The 12,995-nt window shown below is 40.5% G+C and overlaps 1 long non-coding RNA gene across 1 annotated transcript in view; it reads left to right on the top strand.

Moving 5' to 3' along the window:
• The window catches only part of LOC108495638, a 34,223-nt gene extending 26,246 nt beyond the window's left edge, over positions 1-7,977 (top strand). Inside the window, exon 6 of the long non-coding RNA XR_001874179.1 lies at positions 7,784-7,977. This is a non-coding gene — a long non-coding RNA (uncharacterized LOC108495638). The remainder of the gene's footprint in view (positions 1-7,783) is intronic.
• Positions 7,978-12,995: the final 5,018 nt, after the last annotated feature.

Below are 12,995 nucleotides of genomic sequence, written 5' to 3'. Positions count from 1 at the left end.
AACACACAGTGCTTGCTCCCATAGACAGCATGTACAGACAGGCAGGGTTTTCTGTTGCTCTTGGAGGCCTCTAATGGGGTTTTGTTAAGCTGCTCTTGAGATGTTCTGCTTGTGAGCAGGAACTCAGACCTAACTTCTGCTGTGTTCTGAGCTGGCCAGTACAGTCCTTTCTTGTTGCATTGCCTGGCTGTTCTGCCTGGGTATGGTAACCTCTCTTCTTAGCCAACTCCATGACTATACAACTTTGCAAACTTCTTAATATTGACCAAAACTCTGGCCTTACAGCTTCAGGGATCTCTTGTACATGCAACACTTCTTACTACACTAAAGCGTTTCTCAGAAACCTCTCCAGAGAGGTTGTCTTACCATGGAGCAGCTTGACATTAGGGAATAGAGAGATATACAAGACCATAAGACCCGCTAAGATATTTTCAAAACACAGGGGGAAGAACAGCTACAGGCATTCAAATACTGGTAATATACATGCTATCTAGAGGTCCAAGATCTGAGGTTAGGCCGCTTCCTTCCTTACATCAGGGTACTTCTGCTAGTGAAGCTGGCTTTCTTCAGCACTGGGCTAGAAGGAGAGCTAACAGTTTAGTGTTTTCAGGATGGTGAGGAAGCCTGGGTTTTTGTTAGGCAATGAGTCCCTGGTAACACCACGGAGATATCTGATTATCCCAAATACACACAAATGCCAGACAGTGATTGCAGGAACTCAAGACAGCCCAGTCCATGAGAATCAGCCCTTCCTAAGGCCATCATAAGAGAATGATTAAGCAATTGCCCCTATTCCAGAACCCACTAAGGCTTTCAACAGAAGAATGTTGCTCTGTAGTGTTCTGCAAACAAAGGAGGACTGTTACCAAAAGGACTTATTATGGAATGTTGGAGTGCACTAGATCTGATGGTCCTTAAGGAACACCTACAATGCAAATGCATCTCCATAAGAACCTCACTGTAGAGAGGATGTCCTTGCAGGGCACGATTGCATCTTTGGCTCCTGAAGGGAGCCCTTTGATTAGGAATTGGCTAAGTCAGCCTGAAAGTAATATAGAAGAGCTTGGCAAGTAAAAACATACATAAAACCCCTGCATTTCGAGATAGGAGAGATGGAAAGCCTGCGTAGGAGTATGTCCAGAAAGGATAGGAGAGCTTGGGTTTTTTGTGTGTGCATACAGACTTGACCTTGTATTCAGACTTTGTATTTTGGGACCTTGATGTGATGTAGCAGATTCATTAGCTGTTTTCACCTCAAATGTGGGTCATATGAAGAGGCAAAGAGGAAAAAAGAAGAAGAACTGCCCCACTAACCGTGGGGTAGAAGACAGCAATCAGGTCTGCCCAGCAGTTTTCTCTGGGTGGGATCTGCACTGCTGTGCAGTGTGAAAGCTGTCGCAGGAAGGTCTCTCCACCATGTACAGACACACTGCCAGCAACTGCCCCCCTGCACAGCTCATTCATCTGCACACGAATCAATGCTCGCACTTTGCCTACAGATAGCTCACATCCATCACAGCACTGACAGGACCTGTGGCATCAACAGCCCACAAAAACAGAGGCAACTAGATGGCACAGGCTGTTGCACAAAATAAAACAAAAATGGTGGAAAACATGGAATTAGTTGGTAGGAGCTAATATAGAGATGGGTTAAGTGCTACTTTGATTTTCTATTCTTTACATTGAATCTGAAAAACCGGCTTAACAAATTGCTCAGAGACTTTTGATCTTTTGAGCAGCAAAGGTATTTATTAGCAGCGCTGGGAGCAAGCCAGCTCGCGCTGGACAAACTTGCTCACCGGCTCCTCAGAAAATCAGCACTTTTATACAATTTTCAGATATGATTAAATGCATATTCAAACGATTACAACATCTATCAATACATATTAAAAAATAGGTGGAGTATAGGCGGAGCTTGGGGCGGTGCTTCTCTTGGCACCCCATTTCGAGGGGTAGTTCCCATCTTCCTCCATAGGGCTGGGGTCTCTAACTCATCTTCCTCAGCTTGACCCTTCTTACTTTCTATTGTTTCTGACCCGCTCACTGAAGCTTGGAAAAGGCCCTGGCTCCAAGCCTATTTCTTCTATTGAAATGTCTACCAGATCCTGTTGTATTTCTAATTTATTACCTCTAAGTCTACTACATGTTCTTGTACTATTCCCTTAAGCTTTGGTCCAGTAAGTAGAACAGAACAGGTACAGATCGTTTTGGATGTTGTTAACTTGTTTGCAGGCCCAAATCTCTTAGTTAACTCTTTTGGGGCCTAGCCTCCTATATCAACATAAACAGAAATACATGAAAATGTATGCACATACGAAATACACTGTGCAGACATTGAATTGTTACACCAAACTTGTTCAGTGGCGCAGATAGTGCACAACCCCAGAAGAATGACAGTCAAGGATAATTATTTATTATATTCTAAGAACAACACAATAATTCTTGTAATTCCTATTGCATGCCATGGATTTTAATGGGAGTTGGAACCAGTTTAGCTGTAAAACAATAATTGCAAACCCTCTCACAAGCATTTACTGTGTATTGGAGGAAAAGTCCCTTGTGTGCCTCAAATGCCCACTTTCTGTGAGAGGACCTGGCAGTGAGAGCTGCTAAGGAAGCTGTTTGTTGCTCACAGACAGAAGGATGGCTCAGGGGTGGCTTCCACATATTGCTCATCCAGGATTTCAAGGTGGTTGGTTGCCTGAAATGCTGAGTACCTGTAAACTGGTAGGCTGCTGGTAAACTGGCAGACTTCTGGTGAAAATAGGAGTTTGATACCAAAGTGAAAGGTGAGGCCAGTGTGTGTAATGACAGGAATTTCTGCAGCAGCAAAAGGTCAGTTTATCTTTCTGCATAATTTCAAGAGACTGGGAAATTCTGGTTGCTTCACATAGAGTATGTATGTCCAAATTATAATTAAAAAGCCAACCAAACACTCTTCTTTTAAAATTTTCATGGCTTCCGAGACTTATTTCTTGATTTTGGAGTTTTGACTAGTGACTTCAGACCATGAACGAAAACCTGAATCTTGACTCTTTCATTTGTCTCTCTGAAGTAGAGCTTAGGACACAACTTGAGCTCCTATTCAATAGGCACATGCCCTTCCTGATTGCAGGGGCATTGAAACCATCAGCCCAAGAAAAATTTTCTTTGCAGCACAGTGTACTTTTCTTTATCTGTTTGTAAAAACAGAAGGTGGACTTACAAAAACCACCTCTCCAGAACAAAATTGGTGTACATGCAAGGAAGCAAACAGAATGGCTTAGAAGAAAAGCAATGATTGGGCATTCCAAATGCAAATTGTTTTCATTTGATTGGAAATGTTTACAATTGCAGCAATACTACAGGGTGGTCTGTGGATTCTTTTCAGTTTGGTGGTCTTTCATTTAGTAGTCTGAGAAGCACTACATCTGCTGGTTTGGAGTCTCAGAAGGTCAGAAAGTCACTGCTGTCACCATGAGTGGGTAAGGAAGAAGTATCCTTGAGCTGTGTGAGAGGAGACACTAGGAGGCTGCTCACAGACAAAATGCAACCCACTTAGGTGGAGTTTTGACTAAGTATTATTTTATTAATTGGCTTTGTAAAATTTATTTTATGTTCCTCTTCTCTTGAAGTTATAAGGTAGAGCCTCAGGTTTCCAGATAGAAGCTTGGATTTCAATTACTTCAATTTTCTTTTGAGAAAGAACTATAAAATAATGATGTCCAGCTACCATTGCCCTTTTTAATGCCAAATGCAGCTGGCAAAATAATTTTGTCTCTAAAAATACCATGGATCTGTCCTTTGCCAAGCATTTGTGGTATTTTGCTGCCATTTATGCGATACTTTTCTTTTTCTAAGGCTATTAAAAATAGCCATGAATCCATCAAGTAACCCTACTGCTGTCACAACTTGCTGTCTCATATGGCCATTAGCATTCCTTTCAGTGCAAAGTTTAGTCTAATTTTATATTTGGTTTTAAGACTGTATGCATTTACCATACTGGCATCCCAGTCTGATTGATTTTATATTTATGGTCCAGAAAAAATATCATAAACATATGTGATAATTTCAGTAGGACGTGTGATAAGATGTGGACTCATCTTCCATCTCCTCTGCACCATTCATGAAAACTCATCCCAGTTCAAGCATCACATGCACTTCCTTGCAGATTCCACCTTTGCCCTTTTCCACTAACTTCCTGCCTACTTTTGTCCCTAGGCAAAGATCTTTTGTGATCTCTCCCCATTCTGGCTCAATCACTCTGATAATGTCAGTCTGGAGAAAGTCCTTTCCCAGATCTTATGGGCTCCTTACCAATCCGGGAAGTAGTTCTGAGAGGATGCCAACACCTCTTGTTGTCTGCTTGCTTGATCCAAATATTCCTGCTGAACACAGTTAATATCCAACTGCCAGACACACTCTGTCTGGATGTAAGTGGATTAATCCATGTATAGTGAGACTAAATCTGCACATTGTCTTCCAACTTTTAACATCCAATTTTATTACTAATGTTACAAAGTCATCAATGTAGTTGATTACTTTTTTCATATCTCTTTGCTCCCAGCAGCATGATTATCTCACACTCTGCAGTGGTTCTCCTCAATATTATTATATGGACACTACTTTGCACTTTAAAAGGACATAATGGTCTTCCCCATGTTTCTAGACCTCCTCTTAATGTCTAATGAAGGACATTAGACATTGATGAAGGACAGAGGAAAGAGGATAAAGGAGAAGAGATTAGACAGTAAGGAATTAAAAACAGAAGTCTGTTTGCTAGTTTGAAAGAGAGTTGAAATCAGCTGTTGAAGGAAGAATTAACAGAGTAATGGAAGTTAGGAAGAGAAAAAGGGAGTAGCAGAGGTGGGTAAAGAGAGTGTTTAGTAGAATAAAAGATAAATTAGACACCCTGATACATCTTCCTTCTGGAGGAAGAAAGCTATGTTCCCAAGAAAGAGAGAAAGCACTAAAGCTTGCAGTAAGTCTGACACAAAAAAAAAAAAAAAAGGGGAAGCAGGGGGGAAGAAGGGTTTGTGGGGAAAAAAATCAATCCAGTAACCAGGAGTACCATCTGTGTTGGAGATGTACTTTCTGTTAAAGGAGAGCTGTAGATTTTCTGTAACCTAAGCATTTTTAGAAACACTATGAAAGAAAGAGAAAGCTACAGAAGAGAAGCACAAGAAGTAATGGCCTGTTTGTCTTAAATAAAATATCCTCAGTTAATTGTTTACAGGAAGGTTATTCATTCACCTTGTGAAGGGGGACGTTAAATATTTTGGATGCCATTCTTGATCTAGAGTCTATGCATGTTGATTTTGAATGTCAGGGATTGTGCCAGATGAGTCCTCCCTGCTCTGTGCACCTCTGCCGACCTCCACGCTGGGGGCTGCAGGTGACACTGCCCTCTCCACCTGGAAACACAAGTCGGCACCAGAGTCTAATGGTGAGGAAAAACATTTTAGGATATGTCTGGGTCCTTTAATTCCAGGAGCTGTTTAGTAAAATGAGCAGATGTGCCGACAGCTTACCTAATCCAATTGTACTGCTGATCTCTGCAGAGGTAATCCATCTGGAGTGCCCCTTCCCTGGATAACGGCTGCTACAGCCTGGATCACCAAGACAAACATTTAAAGAGAATCCCCAGGGAAAAGTGACAGTATCTTTGAATTCCTGCCAGCTTTCACTCACTTACGGTAGTGCACATATGCCTCCTTAATTGAGAAGAAAATCCGATTTTGAAATTGCCATGGAACTTGACAAATGTGCACATTGTGTACAAAGGGCCATGTGAATGCAGAATAAAAATTAGGGTCCACAGAAGCAGAGCACATCACCAGCTCTCCCCATTTTGCAGTGGGTACCAACTTCATAAAGTATTGGCAGCTCCTTGCTGGAGTTATAGGTGCAGTGTGGAGTACCTAAGTCTGCCATCTGCAGCTCAAATATAGCTCATAATCACTTGTTTCACTGTTGGAATCGCTTTTTGGTTTGGCTGCTTGCAGTCTTCTCCAAAGCAAAAGAAGGAATGGAACTGCCAAAGGTAAGCAAAATGGTTCAACTAGCAGAGGATGGAAAAGCTTAACTGGGCAAATAAACTCAATGAATGCTACCAAAGATTTCTGGCACTGGGAGGTCTTCTGCTGTGGAAGCAGGTGCTATCAGCTGATAGAGGAATTGCAGCAGCAACATGAGCTTTATCTGCAGAAGCATGTTGACACTTAGTTTGCCTGTGTACCCGGTCTCCCCTGTATCAAGGGATGAGGGACCAGTTCACCTGCTTTTACCTATTTTTAGCTGCTGTCAAATACAGCAGAGCACCACAAAGTGGTCTGTGAAAACACACTGTCCAAGCAAGCCACCAGACTAGTGAGTTAACACCACATCCTGACTAAATTATCCTGCACCTGCAGGACAACAGAGGAAGTCTTCTTAACATCCTTCCAGATTCTTGATGTAGCGCCACATCCCAACACATCCTCTTCTGGATACAAGAACTTCACTGTGAGACTTTTCTCAAGCAAGTCAGAGGACATTTCCACCAGCTAACAGGCCTTCCTGGCACTATGCAATGCTCCAGACAAAAGTGCACCATTTGTCTTCATTTGTACAGTAATATGGTTGGTTTCCTATTATTCTGATGTCCATACTGATGATTCTACTTACATATTCAGATGTGCTTTTGTCCCTCAGGAAATTTTGGTCTCTGAGAATGACTGCTTCATACAGTGGGGGTTTAATTCTCCATTTCATTTGCATTAGCATGGTAAAAAGTGGCTGAAGTAAATCAGAAAATTTAGTCTGTGCCTTAATGTCTTTTCCTCATCTCCTATCTGGACAGATTGCTTATCATGATATCTACTATCACCTCCACTTCTCATTATCACTTGCTGACACTAGCCAATTTGAAATCTTATTCAGATAAGTCTGTTCCCTCTCCCACACTAAGCTCACTGTGAGCTACGATGGATTCATTTCCCTGAGTTCAGCACTCAGAAAGGAACGTTACATTTGGCAAGAGAAATCCCCACCATCGCACCCTTATCCATCACCTTTCTAAATAATTTCTTCCCGCATCTTAAGAAAAGCCTACCATTCTGGAGTCACCCTCACCTGGAAAATGGTCTCTACCCTCCTAGTTGCTGTGCATTTTGCATGATTCCCCATTAACCTACCTCCTAATAAACCACTTCTGTCTGTCCCTGGTTGTGCACATGCACATGCTTTTTCCGTCTATCTGGACTATTGCAAGACCTAACAATATAGTTTCAGGTCTATATTCCTTGCTTGAAAGACCTCTGTTGGCTTCCTACCAGCTACAAAATCACCCTGATCATCCCTAAGTCCCTTAATGGGGCTAATGGTGGTATCTGTGCACATTGCTGTAGTCATTCCCACAGATCTCCACACCATGGCTCTCAGACCTCAGACTAGCCTGAGCCATAACCCAGGATCTTCTTTCCCATTACAGGGTTCACTGCTGCTGTCACACCAGCTAAAAACAGGATTGTTTTTTATGCTATTATACATCTCCCCTATTAACACATCATCTCTTTCAAAATTACAGCTCTGGATTGCTCCAGTCTGTTTAGCTTACAGCCTCACAGGCTGTGCCCCACACTGTGCCTTTACTCCTACCAAAGCATTCCCTAGTTTATGGCCCCATATCTCCTCTGATTTTATACTGCTACACTTTACAACGTTTTCCCTTGATACAATTATTGTGCTTCCTAAGCTTTTGTATGTACAATGCCTTATAAAAATAAATTGAACCTCTGCTCTTTTTACTGTTTTCTACCCATAGGGGAAAGTAATTCATTTGCTTGAGAAAAGGGGAATGGAGAAGGCACCAGCACTAGGTCAAAACTCCTCAAACCTAAAACAGATTACACTTTGCTGAAAGGCAGACAGGATAAAATGTTTCTCCAAGCACTTTTCCAGACATTTGGAGATTAAAGTTAGAAATAAAATTGGTTTGTATGTATTTTCCTTCAGTTTGTGACACTTTATCAAATATAGTAATTTTCAAAAATGTCTCAATAATAAATCAAAAATAAAACTTTGGAGAAACCTATGAATCTTCACTTATTTTTCAAAGATGCTTTTAACTGGATAGCATCCCACAGATATGCATGATCTCTCTCTGCATGGATATTTATTACTGCTTCATCTGCCTCACGTGCCTTTTAATAAACATATTAAAGTGTCAGCTAGATTCATTGCACCTCTGGAAGGAAGCGATTTTGCATCCTTCACTTAAAAACTAGTTTTGAAATGTCCCAAAGCAATTATTCCTCAGTGAATCACAACAGACAGCTTGGTATTGTTAGAGAAGAAGTGCCTAAGGGTAGTGCTCTTGCCTTTTCCTCAGGAATCAGAAAAACAGCAAGGGCACACTCACACCTCTAACCCCTCTGCTCTCTATGTCTCAACCCAAAGAAACTCTGCTTTTATGGAGATGTCCTCAAAACGTATAAAAAGACATCTTCAAAGGGCAGTTACATAAGAATGCAGGAGAGTATGAAAATAGTTAATAGCCAAACCTACAAAAATTTTTACTCTGAATCCTACAGCATTTTATTTCTCAAAAAACAAATTATTTATGACATCTTTTCACATCAGTTGCTCATAATGTAATCCTTCCAGGAGGCATTACATCAGTTGCTGCTCTCCTCTCTCACAGCAGGAATTGTGCACAACTTCATTTGCAGTTTGTATTAATTACAGAAGATGGCAGTACAAAAAGTAATTACGATGCATGGCCAATTGGAAGATTCCTTCAACTTTTATTCCTTCCCAGTCCGGCTTTACGGAGGCTGTAGCACACCAAAGTTAGACTGGGCTTTGAGGGAGGAAAACTATGAGCTCTGGGACGAAAAGAAATTTCAGTATCTTCAGGTGAATTAAAATGTTTGGGTTGTATTCAACATGAACAAGAATGATTACTTGTATTACTTAATTATGCTAAATACTATTAGAAATACTATTTCTATAGTTCTTTATTTCCTTCCACTTTCTCCAGTAAAACATTTTGGGAGCACTGCAGAATTCTGGAAGTTACAAGGGGGAGATCTATCCATCGGCACTGCAGACTTTGATCAACATGAAAACAGTATGTGGGGATCATGCCACCATACCCAAAAGATGTGGGATCATCTGTGTAGACTTGAGGATCTGGGTACTCAGGAGATGACTCTCTTCCTCCCCCACCTCATTCCCTTTTCTTTGTGGGGCACTCAGTCCTCCAGGCCGAGAAGCAGAAGAGAGGATGTATCAGTAGATGCCCATGGGTTCCTGGGTGAACAGCCCAGGCAGCTGCTGGAGGCTGCAGAAGAGCACACTGTGGCTGTGCTGAGGGCTGCTCACCTCTGGGAACTGTAACTGGTTTTAAGGAGCCTTCCTAACCTGGAGCAGGACTGAAGCAGTGAGAGAAATTCTTCAGAAGGGACAATTCTGAAGGTTACAGCCTGTAACATTATTAAACACATTTTTCTTTTAACTATTAGCTTTTCTAAATCTACATGAAATACAGAAGATGCTTTATTGCTAGAGGATATTTTTCTTGTTAAATCCTCTCTACAAAGGTTAACAAAAGTTGACTTTTGGGGATCATAAGACCATACTTGCAAGTACCTGGAAAAATTGGTATCTGCATTTCTGTTCAGAACCTTTAAGATACAAATTCTGCTGCAAGTGCACAAAGCTTCAGTAATGAGATTGATGCAAAACCCTGTGGAAACCTGAACCACCAAAATCAGAGTTTAGAACCTTTTTAATGTCCAAGGAATAACTCAAAGAATTTGAACTGCTTACGTGATTTCATTATTATTTGTGCCTGTACTTCATTATTTATTTTCTTCAATGCAGAGATCACATTCAGAGAGATAAAGACAAAAATCTAGTTTTACTACTGATTTCCATGAGAGTTAATAGCCCAGCTACTTCAGAAGAAACAACACATAGCTCACCAAGCCTGAATTTGGTTCACAAAATATAAAGTGAAATATGCTTATGCGAAACAAAATCGCATAAAAGTCTTAAAGGATGAAATCTCACTGTCATGGAACCCACAACAGAAGCAAAAACTCAACAGGAGAAATTCTAACTCTGCTACCACAAGATTTCACAATTTTTTATAAGAAGTGTGGGTAAAGTGATTTATTTCTTTAAGCAGGTTGTTTCTTTACTTAAACCTCCCCAGTCCTCAGTGATAAGCCTGCTGCAAATAACATGACTGAGGGTGTGCAGATACTGTTAAAAATGCTGCAGAAATGGAAAGGATTTTCCTCTCAACAGACCTCAAGTTCTTAATTTAATTTTTGGTAATACTGCTTTTATTAAATTATTTTCCATAACTTCAAAGTTAATTCCAAAAGGAATTGAGGATGGAAAAAAACTACTTAAAGAACAAAGTGAGTAAGCCTACTTTACATTAACCTGCAAATTGAGACAGACAAACAACAATTGGAGAGAGAAGAAGCAACCTTGAAGATCCACTTATGCACATAACCTGGTTTCCAAGAAATGGATGTTATGAGAAATAAGTACAAAACAGAGGGGAAAGAAGGGAACTCTCCTGAAATATTACTGGGGTGAATATGTCCACCATTCTTGAGCAGTGTCCTTTTCTTCCTGACTTGGTTTTGTGCTATGTAGGTGTGAGTTGGAAATACAAAATGGATTTAAACTTAGTTTAATTAAATCCTGTTCCTGTCAATCTGTATCCTCTTGAATAAATTACATCATGATATTTTTAATCAAGGCAAAGCCACAGCAGCTCAGCCCATGGGATCAAAAACCTGGCTGTGCCCTTTTCATCATTACCTGGCTCTTGTTTCAACTACGAATATTTTGAAAAGTATCTTGTCTGAATGGCACTGCAAAGCTTCCAACAACCTTAACAGGAGTCCAGTTTTGCAAAATGAGGACAAGACTGTGATCAGTGGAGAGTACTTTGCAAGAAACTTTCCCTTTCCATCACTGCTTGTTCATAGCTGCCTACAGTTGCAGTGTACCTCTGCCAGGCATGAATTCATGCTTCAGGATGCTGTGGGTCATTGCTGTGAAGCTGCAAAGGGTCTACTTTATTAAGCACATCCTCTGCCCAGATTTCCACTGACACAGCATTATTCTGTCCTTTCAGCACACAAGACACTTTTTTTTATACATCCGCTGAGCATCAGATGAGCACAAGGTACATCCCATATATTTTTTTCTAGGCATCTGATTCTCTTACTGGTACTGTTCAAAACAGAATCAGTTCTAGACCAGATCATATCAAGCAATGCTTCTAGTTTTATTAACCTGGGTCCCAAATCTTCAATGGCTCTTGGTCTCATACAGCCCTTGTCCTCCTGACCATACTTGCACAGGCCATATTGAACCCCAGTTAGGGTTTGGATTAGGAACTTGACAGTGAAATGATTTATATATAGGCCATCACTTATTAATGGATCCAATCTCCAGTGATACAGAGGAGGCAGGAGATCTGAAGCTTCAGAATGCAAATTTTAACAGGCAAAAAAAAAGGTAATTGTTCTGTGGCAATACTTGGGGAGGTGCTGGTATGCACCCATGGAGTGCTGATAGGTGTAAAGGCATCATGGGCCAGTCCTATTTCAACCAATGGTAAAATAAGAAAAAAACCATAAAAGTGTTATGTTTTCTTATTAAAAAGTAAGTCACAGGTGTTACTCTTTGGCTTGGGAAAATTTCATCAGCTATGAACTCTGGGTGATTTAGCCATTTTGAGGTGATATTCAGTAAAGATGTTGAAAGTAGTGGGAATATAATTTGAATGGTTTCCTTTATTACAGGCAGAAACAAGCACCTATGAAAAGTACGTGGGAATGTTCAAGGATTTAACAGTGAAACTAGGTAGCTGCTCACTAGTCCTTCACTAGTAAGAGAAGCAATGCAAAAAAACCTTAACCATTACATTCTTTTGGTGCCTTTTCTTTAGTTATCATGGAGCACTTTGCAATCCAGATTCAGCAGCCAAAGAAGCTGAGTTGCTTCATATTCAGTGTTACAAGGTCAATCAGTCTGGGCAAGCCAGGGACAGGATCCCAGTAATTCTGACCCTGGGGTCTGCTCCAAACCTATGGAGTTCAGATTCATCAGGGTAAAAATAATGCAATATAAGTTAACAAAAGCATTAACTGTCAGGTGGACTTTCACATACACTGAGAAGGAAAATGTCCAGTCCTGGTTGTTTTTTCATAAACTTGTATTTACAAATCCAGACAATTAATTCTGTTTTGTTTGGATGTGGTGATGTCACAATTCAGAACCAACGAGCCTCTCCTATAACTCATTTTGTACATTATCTTTTCATTCCTACTGAAAAACAGTCTTAACCCCATAATGGTTTGAAACACTATCTACATTGACTTTATTGATCTAGTTCTTAACTTGAAAAAACTTCCACTCTGTCCCCTGGAAGACTCTTTAATAAAAAGAAACACAGCTCCTTTAACTTTTCTTTATAGCCTATTTTGCAGAGCTAGTGCAATCTTTGTTGACCTGGCCTGTACCTGCTCCAAGGTAATAACAACCTACTGATGTGTGCAGGGACGGATGTAGTGCTCAGTATTTGAAATAGTGCTTGACAAGTGTCTCGTATAAAAAAAAATTACTTTTTTTTGTAGTTTGTCTTTTATCGATACAACATTAGGTGTATTTTTCTTTCTGAGGCATTTGTTGGCATGAAAAGTCCAGTTATTGTTTTCATACAAGCTCCTGGTATTATTTGATTGTTCCATTTAGCACCTATTTCTTGGGCTGTTTCCATGATCTTGGACTAATTATTTTACAGAGTTCTACACTGAACTTCCATTATCGTCTGCTGGTCTAATCCACCTAATGATCCATGTCCTCTGGAAGTAGATTGCATTATTTCTCATTGTTTGCTCTGCTTCTGGCTTTACCATCTCTCGCTTTGTAGACTGAGGACTTGGCTTCAGCTCTTGGCTACTAAAGAGGGTAGTGACAGCACAGGTTTAAGCAGATGTTAG

This window comes from Lepidothrix coronata, unplaced genomic scaffold (assembly GCF_001604755.1).
Source record: "Lepidothrix coronata isolate B3197 unplaced genomic scaffold, Lepidothrix_coronata-1.0 Scaffold32, whole genome shotgun sequence".
NCBI lineage: Eukaryota > Metazoa > Chordata > Aves > Passeriformes > Pipridae > Lepidothrix > Lepidothrix coronata.
This window is presented reverse-complemented; position numbering and strand designations above follow the sequence as displayed.